The sequence below is a fragment of the Oxyura jamaicensis genome, chromosome 2 (genome assembly GCF_011077185.1).
Source record: "Oxyura jamaicensis isolate SHBP4307 breed ruddy duck chromosome 2, BPBGC_Ojam_1.0, whole genome shotgun sequence".
NCBI lineage: Eukaryota > Metazoa > Chordata > Aves > Anseriformes > Anatidae > Oxyura > Oxyura jamaicensis.
The window spans coordinates 98492839-98506014 of NC_048894.1; positions in this window are offsets into that span (position 1 = coordinate 98492839).

A 13176-nucleotide genomic window follows, 5' to 3' on the forward strand; every position below is an offset into this window, starting at 1 on the left:
TTGTGATACTCAGCAAACTAGACAAGCACAGCATGGACTGCAGAACAAAAGCGTATGCTGAGTTTTGCTGTGAAGACATTTTTTTTTTTATTCTTGCAGTTTAGGGAATCCTGAGTAATTGAATAGGAATAATTAAGCAAAGGTAAATCTCCTGAGTATTCAGTGATTTGGGGTCTTGTTCCAAAGCTTATTGAGGTAGTGGAACAGTCTCTTGCTTTTTTAATGGCTTCTAAAATATTCAAAAGTCTAGTGATTAATTCAATAAGCTGCATTACCCTAAGATCACTGGTATTTCATCTATCTTATTTGAAATTTGACAGCTTTTAACAGATAAGAGCTTTGTGTGTGATGCTTGTACTCTGCTTCTGTTCCTTGGGCATTGCTAATGCATACTGGGGGTAACTGAATGAATGATTCAATGAGTAAAAAGGAAAGAAGGTTGTTCATTGTTCTTAGCTACTGCAGTATGCCCCTATGCATGTTTAGCTACTTCTCATCTTCCTAAATCTCTGGGAAATTTGTGTTGCTCAATGCAGTGTCCCAGCATTAGCTGGGAGAGGACAGCCATCAGTGGCAGAGTGACCAAACTGCATGTGTCGTGTGATCCTTACCAATGGTTTGCTGTAAGGATTGCTGCTTTCCTTCTAGTTTTTTCTGCTGTAGAAGCTTTCAGGCTTCCACTGCTGCATCGTACTCTTCTTTCTTTCCTTGGTATGATGTGAAAAGGTATTTGCAAGAAGATGAAATCACCCCAAAACAAAATCCACAATCAAAGCTCCTGTGATGGACTGCTGCAGTTCTGTGCTGTGCCTCAGCAGGAATATCCCAGGGTCACGCCACAAGCATGCTGAGCTCTCCACTGGCAGCTAATGGTGCCGGTTGATAACGGCACCCACAATTGATGGTGGTTAGTGAGTTTCAAAGCAGTATCCAGTTTTATCACTACTTTACAGCAAACAGAACTGTGGACTTTTTTATAATAGCTTGGCACTTGACATGGTGATGGTTGAAATTCTAGAAAATTCCCAGAGATTTTCTTTTCTTAGTTTCCATGTACAGACATGGGTTATTTTAAGCTGCTGAGCTGCCCAGACAGCACAGTTACTTCCTGCAAGACAGAATACTTAAACATTCAAGTAAAACTACCGTGCTAAATGAGTTTCTCAGCCTTTAATGTAAATTTTTGAGAATGTTCAAATTGCTGTTAACTGCTGTTCCAGTCTGGTTTTACAGGCTGGATACGGATTACTTGTGTTACAATATTTGTAGGTCATAACTGAAGTGAATTACTGCCTTATTCTTCTGGATTTAAAATAGGCTAAGTGGCAAAGAGCAAGCAGGCATTAGGGATGGGAGGATGAGGACATAAGACTACATTTGAGAGGTGGCAGCGCTTGCACTTCATATGAGTAATTCTGTCTCTACTATAAAATCACTTATCAGGGCACAGGAGATTTTTTTCTTTGGAGATTTTTGCGCTCAAGGCCATTGACTGGTTATCACTGAAAACATACATCAGCTATGTCTGCTTGAAATTTCTGTAAAAACTGAAAATTGAAGAAGCTGTTACTGTAATAGTCCCTCTGGAACATGGTTTCTGCTAGTGTGTTTACCTAACTGAAGAGGATGGTAGAACTACATGCATAGCTCTGAATATGATAGGAACAATGTTAGACTGCTAACTTCACAAACTTCTTGTGCAGAGGTGTTATTTTTATAATTACACTATTTAAGTGTTTAGGAACTCTAGCTTGGTACCAGGATCTCTGTGGGTGGTGGGTGCTAAATAATACTGAGCCTTCTCTAATGTGCACCTGCCTTCTCTGTACTTCCTTGTTACACTTGATCTCTGTCAGTAGCTCCAAGTTCATCCATGCTGGCCTTCTGCAGTGCTTTTCTTCTGCCCACTGGAAAGGACAGTTCTGCTTGGAGGAGGTTGTCCTTGCAAATTAGCCAGCTTTCCTGGTCCCCTGCGCTTTCCAGGGCAGTTCTTTACAGGATCCTGTCAAACAGCTACCTTTACAAGACAAACACAGTTTTTCTGAAGACGGGGTTTTTAATTCTGCTTTTTGTCTTGCTCACTCATCTCGGGGTCTTAAACTCTGCAGTCTTGTGGTCAGTGCTTCCAACGCTGCCCTTGCCCTTTATATCATCTAGAAGCTCTTCCTTGTTTGCGGATAGCAGATCCAACAGAGTACCTCCTCTGGTTGGTTTGCTGATCACCTGCATCAGGAAATCCAGAAGTTTCCTGGATTGTGTCCAGCTGCATTGGCTTTCCAGCAGATGTTGAAGTGGTTAAAGTACCTGAGAGTGCCTGTGACTGAGGCTTTCTCCTGCTGCCTAAAGAAGGCTTCATCTGCTTGCTTTTGTAGATCAGATCTGTAGCAGACACCTACTGCAACATCACTTGTGCTGGTGTGATCTTTGGTTCTTACCCACAAGCTCTGAAGTACTTCCTTTCATGCCCCAAGATAATGCCGAATCCACTCAAGACACGCTTTTGCAGTGTGACTCCTCCATGCCTGCCTACCCCATCTTTCCTAGGGACTGTCTTCTGCACCTCTGTGGGAGCTAACTCACAATTTCTCAGTTAATCCCAGTAAGGCTGCAGCTGTGCACTGACTTCTGCAAGCCACGCTGTTTCTATAGGAGAAGTGTGAGAATCTCCCCTTTCATGCTCACCCCTAGACATATCTGCTCTATGCCTTGTGTCCCCAGCTTTCCTTCATATTAAAGTAGCCTTCTTCTGGTATGTCTAATTTAAGTTTGTATCTTTTGATTTACTGAAGTAGGGAGAGGAAAGAAGTCCTTAAAATTTAAGCACTCACTCAAGTAAATATAAAATTTTGGATTTTATTTTGCAAACAGGCTCCAGTTTTGCAAAGTAGATCCTACAGTTCAGGAAACATCAAAAGTAAAGCTGCCTCTGAAACTTTTAGTGCTTTCATATGCACTATAATAGGTTTGTGCAACTCTTTCCAGTTGGAACCTTGCCTCATTTAGATGGACTGCCTAGTGACAGAGACAGCTGTTCATGTTTATTTTCATCCTTGTCCTTAAACAAATGGACTTTCTCGTTCTCAATATGCTGGTTTCACAGCCTGTGGTCCATTTGTCTACTAAAGGCCCAAACTACTCTCAAACTGATAAAAATCTGAATCACATTAATTAACTTTACTGGATTTATTCCAGATACGCAAGGCAATTACAGTTAGAGTTGTGTTGAAAATAAGGTGCAGATGCTGGCATCTGCAGATAAGGCAAAGAAGTGTGTGATTCATACACTAGGTAGGGCTGGGATAATCTCCCTGAACGTCAACTCATTTTGACGTGCACCAGATAATTCTTCCACACTATGAAATAAGAATTCTTAAAATGCTTTTTAGTATTGTGAAATATCAGTTCTGGGCAGTCTTGTTTCCATGTATTTGTTTGAAGGTGCTTGGTCTAAATTATGGCTGTGGATTTGAATTGAATTCAGTAGGCTAAATCATGTGCAGGTGAACAATTTGCTCTTTATACATTCAATTTGCAGCTAGGTTTTGCTTTTGCATCGTTACACCACTTGCTCCCCCATTTGGTCAAGGAGATGACATGTTGGGTAGGTGTTGTGGGGAAACCTGTAGGAAGAGAAAAGATGCAATGATCTAACTAAGCACTGATAAGTCATTTGCAGTCAAAGAAGAGTTTAGGTTGTATATACAAACATGCATTTGGTATTTGTGAATTTTAGGATTTTGTTCACCTAAGCTTTCATTCAAATTTTGTAGCCATCAGGAACTAGTATCAGTTGAATGATTAAAAAACAAATGACCAACCTAAAGGTATTTTTAACTAGGCAAATAAAGTCATGTTTCTTTCCAAGTTTGGTTGATGAGTCACCATCCCTGGAGGTCTTCAAAAGATGTTTAGATTTAGAGTTTAGTGATATGGTTTAGTGGAGGACTTGTGAGTGTTAGGTCAGAGGTTGGACTCGGTGATCTTGGAGGTCTCTTCCAACCTAGATGATTCTGTGATGTTCTGGCATCATCCCTTTGCAGTGAGTGCCTACTATCAGGGCCTAGAGAGCACGTGAGAGCACTGATCATCCTGACTAGCCTCACCTGGGGTCTCCATCCATGGTGAGGAGCTCCAGTCAGAGCTTGGGCCTAGACCCGCAGTGCAGGCCAGTAGCCCTGCCTGCAGCAGGCCTGACCTGGTGACTGGATGTTGTGGATTGACCCTTGTCCCAACCCTACCTCACCCTGTGTGATGAACTCCAGCCCCTGCTACTGTCACCAATCTGGCTCTGCACAGGACCTGTGGCCACAGCTTGGCTTCCCTTGTGAAGCAGCCCTGTGCTTCCTGCTCCCTGATAGCTGTCTTCAGTCCTTCCTCTGTGCTGCTGAGTGGTGAAATGAGCTAATGAGAGCTTTCTAAGTGCTTTTAGGCACAGAGGGAATAGTAAAACATCTAGGATAAATGTTGCAAATTAATGAAACCATAATGGCAGAGGAACTAGCAAAAGGCTTATTAAGCTGGAATAATTTACACATCTATAGCAAGTGTCTGCTAATGTTTTAGTGAAACTTAAGTCTATATAGGCTTATTACTTTTTTCTTCTCTACAGTTTTCTGTACTACTTGATTTTCCTGTGGAGGAAGATGGAGCATCTACTTCCCTGAGACCAGTGGAGGTTAGGTGAGAGCATGCAGATGTTAATGCTACTTGCACTTGGAGGGTGCACTTCGCAAATGATGTTTTCTTCTTTCAAGACTGTAGGAAAAGATATGTTCATCCAGTTCCTAATTTATACACGTATATGGATTTTGATGTAAAACTAGTTAAAGAAGTTAGAAGGAGTTATCTTAATGTAGAAATATCATGCCAATAAGTATTGAGATAAAAGTTCTTTCTGTCTTGCTCAAGCCCAAGCAAGGCAAGCCTGTGATTTTCTAGTGAAATCATTCCCACTCTGTGGCATAAATGAATTATGAAAATGCTATTTTATTATAAAAGTATAATGATATACTCCTGCATCAAAGGAATTGCCATAAATATTGTTTTGTGTTTTTTCCTCCTTTCCTTCCTTTATCTCTCATTCTGTCAATCTTTTATTCTTAGATAATCTTTGAATATGTATTTGCTGGACAGTGTTTATTAGATAGTCTTATTATCTTTAACGATCTTACTGCAGTATCAGTGACTTTTTTTTTTGTAGTATTCATGGTGTAATAACAATAGAAAGTCCTTTCATTTGTAGTTGTGTATTGTCAAAATTCTCTGCAATTCTTGAAAGGTAAGATTAAATTTTTTATTTTTTTTTTTTTTTAATTTTTATTTTTTTTTACATTCCAGTTAACTTTGATATACTCTACGCAGATGTGCTTTGTAAGAGAGAATTGTTATATAAAGGCCTGGAGAGTCAGGGAAGTAGTCAAAGACCCCAGACAGAACAATGAAGGTTCTCCAGAGGTGGCAGGGGAGATGTAGAGCTGACAACAGAAGCAGACTCATACTTCAACCTTTAAGGGTTCCCAAATTGGTACTGGTAGAGAGCTGGGTGTTACTCTTCTCTAAAGGTTTGCTACACTTTACAATAAGGAAAACCTTTTCAGGGTAGTAGGGGTTGCAGGGTTGTGACCAGGACAAAGCAGTCTCTTTGACTCTAATAAGGATAACACTGGAAAGTTTGGGAAAAGTGGCAGCAGGCAGAAGCTGCGGAGCCATATTCTGAACTCTACTGTTGGGGCATCTGGTGCCATCCAGGGGATGTGTAGTAGGTTGCGTATAATCTTGAGAAATCCTTAAGACAGCTTTACATTTTTCAGGGGGACAAATTACTTAGCTGAACAAGTAGAAGGGGCAAAGACAAATGGCACAAATGATTTATTTAGTCACTGAATATTTCAGAACAGTGTCTCATGGAAGCATCAGAAATAATCTCTAGTTAGAAGAAGTGAAAACTGAGAGGCATGTGGTGCCTCCTTTCCCCTGGGGCTTTTTTAAATCATAAGCCAGTAAATTTCTGACACTGGTTCCTGTCTCATTACAGGTCTGAAGAGTGTTCTTGTGGAGTGATGGTAGGCTATAGGCTATACCTATGATTATCTGTCTGTAATTATCTACTTTTAAAATTGTGCAGAACAAAATATCAGCACTTTAAGTTTATCTGACAAATGGACAGTGAATGTTTGCAAGCTGTTAAATTTGAATAAAAGACTTTCTGAGTAAATAGTGTGGCTAACACATGGTATTGTCACAGTCTGCTGCAGCTTTTGAGTTCTTTGTATCCCTGCTGTATTGCTGCAAGCTACAAGACAGACAGAGGTGAAGGGGAGGAGGTGGTTCCTGTAGAACACAATAAAATAGTGAAGTGTCCTAATATAGCTGGCAGGTTTGCTTATCTAATGCTATTTAAAGCTAATGAAAAATGAAAAGTATTTCATCTTTGGATCAAGGTTTATGCATATTCTTACAGTTGTGAGGACTGTCAAAGTAATTGATGTACTGCCAAAGCTGCAGTGAGGATACAAATAGATTCTTGTGTGGGTTGGAGCAGATCTTATAGTAATTTCATAGAAATTGGTGTGTGTGAAGAATATTTAGTCCCTTATTCTGAGGTAAAAACAGTCCATTAGTAATGTAGTTTTTGAAGAATAGAGATGTTGCTGTTCTGAATAGGGACAGTAATTTATCTAGCCTTGTATTTTGTTGAGATTGATGGCTAAAACTTCAAAGGGAGATGCAGCAATTTCTGAATTTGATCCCTTATACACAATGCAGACAAGCTGCTCCCTACATTTGCATGTGATGGTTACATTTTGGCCCTCTAATATGCGCAAAGGTGCGGTCTTTATGATCAACAACTGGTGTGGAAGCTTTGTGGGGAGTAGGGAAAGTATTCACATATCCTTGCCAAGTAACTAGAGCAAGCTGCAATGCAGCACACTAACTATTAGAAGCAAGCATTTCTTGTATGTCAACACTGTTCCAGTGTTGTTTTTTTCAGCAAAGAATTGCAGGGGAAGACTTTGAGACCATAATATAGTTAAGGACAGAAGTAGGTGTAAATGATCTTTTAAAAATGAAAGGAGAAGCTTAGTGCATTCAGTGAGTGTTTCTGAAGAGGAAGTATATATTTCTTGCTGTTCCTGTTGCTATACAATTTAAGACAAAACCAGTCTGCATTATTAAACTTCCTTAAAAACTGTAAAATGCTGGCAAATATATACTGTTTTATTTGGGGAAAGCCTGTCAGTGATATGTTACTGCTGTGGTGCTGCTGTGTAACGTATTGTACATGTTGATGTTTATAATCTAGATGGTACGCAAATGACTTATTTGCTTCACTTTCCTGCTTTGGCATGAGTACAAGTTGTAAACTTAAAATGCATGAAAGAACAGAAATAAGAATGATAATATCTTCCTTGTGTATTCCACTTCCTGTGTTCACCATCTAGATTATTTCTTTCATGCGGTTCTTTTTCAAAGTTTAAATATTGTGGTCCTACTTCTTTGACCTGTGTTGTGTGTCCACCAGGGATGTTATACTAAACAAATCTGTGGAAATATGTAGGTGTCTTCTGGATCATTTAAATTATTTCGTTTGTTTGTTTGGGGGGGAGGAGGGGGGTCTTGCTGGGGGAAAGGCACTTCTAAAACTATTTTAATAATTGAACTAGGACAGTGCTTTTAGTTTTCTTTGATTTAGGTACTCTTTTCTAGTTGAGGTGAAGGCACACTAATAGCTAATTTAAGTCTGAAAATTGATTTGATTTTCTTGTTGCCTTTTATGAACCTCACAGAAATTGCCTGTGATCTTTCAAAGGTTGTTAGATGATGGAGAACCACTGAAGTATCAAAACTTGTGTGGAGGAAGAATCGATTGAAAAACAATTGCAAGATTCTGCCAGTAGATGGTGCAGTTAGTAAAAATATACTGTGGAGACTTCAGACTGAACAAATTTTGAGTTTTGTGATTTCTGACAAGCTTTTTGGCTTGTGAGACAAATGAGCTGAGTGGTTTTATTTATTATTTTCTTCAAGTACATTAAATTTAATCACCTGATAATCTCAGCTGTAGAACATAGTGGAAACTATTACTTGTAATATTCCAAATTTTGAGTTTGGAAGTAAATTTGCAGTTATTCTAGGTTAAATCCTCTGTACCCTATATAGCACAGATGGGAAATATGATGAAAATAGTCTTTCATACTTGGAGAAAACTTTATGGAGCTTTCCAGCTGCACCTTCAGGTTGACCTTTCTGAGACAAGCGTGCTGCAACTTAGATGTTTTTTAAATTGGAGATTCACATACCTTAAGGACTAACACACTGTGGTTAATTTGAGTATTGTCAGATAACTTCTGTGTTCCTTGGAGTAGCTGGAAAAATTGGATGTAAAAACTTTTTTCAGCATAATTAAATTAATAAAGAACAGATTTTTTAATGTGGATTCTAGAGGCTATGCCTAGAAACATTTGGTGGGAAGGATCAGTTTCTGCAATATGACTCAAAAATATTAGACAGTACTATGAAGTGCTGAAACTTCTGCAGTATTCCAGAATCTGACCTTGTAAATACCTTAATGATGAACCTCATTAAACTGAAGTTGTTATAAAAATTTTCTTTAAAGTCTTAAGTTGACAGAAGTAAAGGTAGTATGTCTAACTCTGAGACTCTATAAAGATGAAACTCTAGATCCCACATATTAATCAACCATTTATTCACATGGATATGTAATCAAATTAATGACTTTGTGATAACATTATGAAAAAAACTCACACCATTTAAGAAATTCAACAAAATATATTTATGATGACCTGCATCAATCCTTCAGCCTGTGAAGTATGGTATAATCCTATTGACTGTAGAGCAATCAAAGTAAAAACAGGGTTTTTTGGTTCTTGAGCACAATCTAAAACTTGTAGAGATGGGATCAATAACTGTCCCACTGCTGTGGTTTTGTTTGTTTGAATAACTCTGTGGGTAGTGCTGACTATGTGTTTTGGAAGCACGGCAAACAAGGGAGGAAATTGGAAATAGAAGCGAACAGCAGGAGGTAAATGGGTGCATTTCTGTAATTTTGGCTAAAAGAAAAATTTTAACTGTCCTGATTGGTTACTTATTTTGCTCAGCACAAAGGTCAGTATTTTAAAAAGTAATTAGAAGTTGCATGGGTCAGTTTTATGCACCAGGTAAAGAATCTATATTGCAATCTGTCCTCTCTAGAAATGCTGAATTATTGCTTTGCTTTTGAAAAGACCACCAGCTTAAGGTGCTGCTAATTGAACATTTGAAAATTAAGCAACTCTGTATCAGTAGTATATGGTAAAGTAGTTAAATCTTGTTGATGAATAAACTCATATCATTTTGGCACAAAGTAGCTAGGAATAAAATACTTATTATTATTTTAAGAGAGTTGGTCTGCTTTAGAAGAGCCATCCTGCTAGGAAAGAGGTTCAAAATAGAAAGCTTTTCATGCCTCCTCTGTGAGGCATTGTCTATCCCAGCTTTTCAGTTAACAAATGCAGTGCTTAAAGTCCAGGCAGTGCATCAAGTTGTGCTCCCATTTTAAATTTGTGAACTAATCTTGCTTTCAGGATTCTTGGCCTCTGCTGCCCATTAAGACTGCTGCATGCACCCCAAGCCTCTCAGCAAACCATGCCATTTCAGAACTTCCTTGACAGTTGTTTGGCAAGCTGCTTAGTAAAAGCTTGCACCTATACGCTGACACTGTGAAGCATAGTTTGTAATACCTAAAATGACAGATGAATTGTCTACTACTACTTCCTGAAGTCTTAGCTCCTCCCATCTTATATTGGGATCGTAAAACCTACCTTTCATTGTGTGTTGTGTTTGCTTGATGTCTGGGGGTAACTTGCAAGTGCTCTGTATATTAACAGGTTGTGAACCTGATGTTCTCAGAGAACTTAGTGAGTTTTTAACAACAACAACAACCCAACATGTTATTTCTTTTGTTAAAGTTGCTTCTGTCATTGTTCCAAAAGTGGCAAGAGGCAATGCGTTCTTAATCTTGAATCTTTTCAGCTCTCCGTGAGAAGTAGATGTGCTGTTAAGCTCACACAGTTCTTTTAATTAGGCAATTAGCAGTAGAATGACAATGTGAGGAAATCAGGAGTGGAAAAAATAATAGACTTTCCAGGCCTTAACAGTCCATCAGTTACTACAGTAATCTCTTAGTTTCATTCCTCTATGATCTAATATCCTTGGTGGTACTGTCATGTCTATAATTCTGTTCCTATCAGTGAAGCTGTTCAGCCTAATAGATCTGTCCCAGGCAAGCAGTTTTCGCACTGCGGAACATAGATGCTTTGCCTACTCAATGGTCCATGTCAGCTATTAAATAGCAATGCTGGTCTTCTCTGTGCCTCTTAGTGAGAGGCTTAAGTTAGTTAGCTTGCATAGTCCAACTGTAATATTGTGGTTTGTTTGCTTGGTTTGGGTTACTGGTTGGATCTCCTGGTTATTTTTATTTTTGAAAACTGCTTTTCAATATTTGGTACCAATGCAAGCAATGGTGATATTTTTATGGAAGTATATATTAGGTCATATGCCCTTGCTCAGTATATCTTTTTAAGAAATTGGTGTGCAAGCTGTGACTTTTAAGCAGTTCATCTTTCTATTTATTGAACATATTTGTTAACCATGCAGTATATCTTTCCAGTTGGGAAAAGCCTTGAAGATGGACTGTTTCAGAGTTCATCAGTGTTATTTTTAGCTTTTTTTCTTTATTTTATAAAGAGAGAAACAGTAAAACATATGGTTTGCTTTTATGAAGGACATTCTTTTCTGCAGTCTGCTGTGTTACAAAGATGATTAATTGCTCAGTCTACAAGATAGAACTCTTTTAGGAGAGCCTTCTTTATCTGATGGAGGCTAAGTTCATTGAAGGAGAGAAAAATACATTGGTACTGGCTTACAAAATGGCAAAATGGTTTGTGTATTTTAGAGTTAAACATTAAGGAAAAAAAAAAGGAAGCTCTGGTATGGATAATACCAGGACAGGACTAATTTTATATGAACTTAAGACTACTCAGTTATAGTGAGCAATGTGCTGTTTCTTCAAATATTTTTCAGGTAGCTCAAGTATTTTGTGGTTTGAAAGACAAGCTGAACAAATAAACAAAATGATGAGGTAAATCCTTTTTGTTGTTTATGAGCTATTAGACTGAGCTGCCTGGCAATGGGCAGACTTAATTCGATGTATATGTACAGTAGACATAATTATGCTTTTATAGTAGTGCATTTGTCTGCATATTAATCCTCTTCCCCCCCCCCCCCCCGTATGACAGCTTGTGCAAAGTCATTCACTGCTGCATGAGAAGATGTCTTCAGGAAGATTATCTCCAGGGGAAGCAGTCTTGATTTGTCTTACTGAGGAAGCATGCTTATGTTAGGCTTCTAGAGGTAGGTTGCATGGTCATCCTGTGGATCAAGCTGGCTTCTCCAGGTCTCATGAGGAGAGGGTCACTTCTGCAGGTAAGTTCCCTTCACAGGTCAGGAGAGCTGCTGGATGTTGGCCAGAGCCAGAAGGAGAAGCCCCCATGGAGAGAAGCTGCTTGTGATCCTTTCTATGGATTTCCACAAAAGATAGTACTTAACTGTGAATGGAGGGCCCAGGTGCGCCTGCTAAGAAGTACAGATAATCTTCAGAAAGCCTAAGCAGACAAGACTGTTTGCATTTGCTCTACTCTCTTCTGAGCTTAGATGCTGTCTGGACCTCGGATAACGAGTGCCATTTTTTGAGGATTTGCTTTAGTCTAGGGGTTGCATGGACAGCAAAATCTCTTAAAGATCTTAATGACCTATATGATAAAATAAAGCATTAGAGGCCAATCCTAACTTGTGTTGTAGCCTAGAGGCATAAAAAAAAATCTTTATCTTATCCTCTCTTCTCCAAAGGATGGCCTGTGTGAATACCCTTTTTCCCCTCCCTGTATTTCACTGTATACATCCTTCTGTAGTGAGTATGAACAGATGGGGTGGGCTGGCATAGGCTGAGATTTCAACAGTTAATTCTTCTGTAACACAGAATGGGAATAGATCCATCTTCTTTATCAACTGTGAGAATGCCTCTTTCGTGGTGCTGACAAAATTGAGTTCATCTGAAGGCTCTCATCTAAACAAGGGGGTTTTCTCTGATTTGATTCTTCTCCAGAGCCAGTCCTACTTTCTGTTTGTGTCGAAAGCTGCAGTAGCTTAATGATTATCTCTAAGCTAGGGTGAACTGAGCCTCTTGTGTGGTTGCATGTGGCAGTGTTAGAGCTGATCTAAATCCAGTTGATTTCACTGGCTGGGATGAGGAAATTTGAGGGGAAATCTTGTGAGGAGGGAAAATCCTTTTCCTTCTGTCTTTCTGTCTCTTTCTCTGGAAGATTTATGAGACAAAACATACAGCTTTTGGGTCTGTACATTTCTGCAAAATTACTGCTTTCTGTTGTTTCTCGTAAATGAAAAACGAGAAGGAATTTGGGGTCAGTCTGGGCTAAATAGAAATAAATCTCTCTTTTCTTGATGATTTTTATTGCTACAAAAATAAAGCAAGCTTTGTGCATAGATTGTATTTTTTATTTTTTTTTCTTTAACAAAACTGCTTCCCATGACTTTTTTTTTTTTTTTTTTCTCCACCCTGCCAAACTGTTTCTCCTGCTCCAGACAAAGATGAAGAGGGGGTTGGAATGTCCCAGGTCTCTTTAGTGGACAGAATGCATTTCTCAATCGCCTCAGAAAGGCAAGTTCTGTTTTTCATGGAGTAGGTTAGAGAAAAAAGGAGTAATGCTGGAGGAAGAAAAACTTAGAAGCTACTTTGGAATGAAAAATACCTCTCATCTCTATCAAATATTTTGTTTAGCCTTCAGAAATGCGAGAGTTAGTCCTGTTCCAGAGTTTATTATCTATCTCCTATGTCTGTTGGGGCTATCCATTCTACATCACTAATTTTACATAACTGAATCCTGACTTGTGTGAAATGATTACATATTGTAAGTGGATTGAACTAGGCGTACAGTACATTCCACTTTAAATGTGAATAATCCAGCCTGAGGACACACTCCATCTTCAGAAACTTTTCCAGCACTTTGATTTTATTATGAGAGAGATGAGACAATGACATTTTTTTTTTTTTGTTTACCCAATATGGTTGATGGGTTTTCACTTTGAAAAAAAAATGAA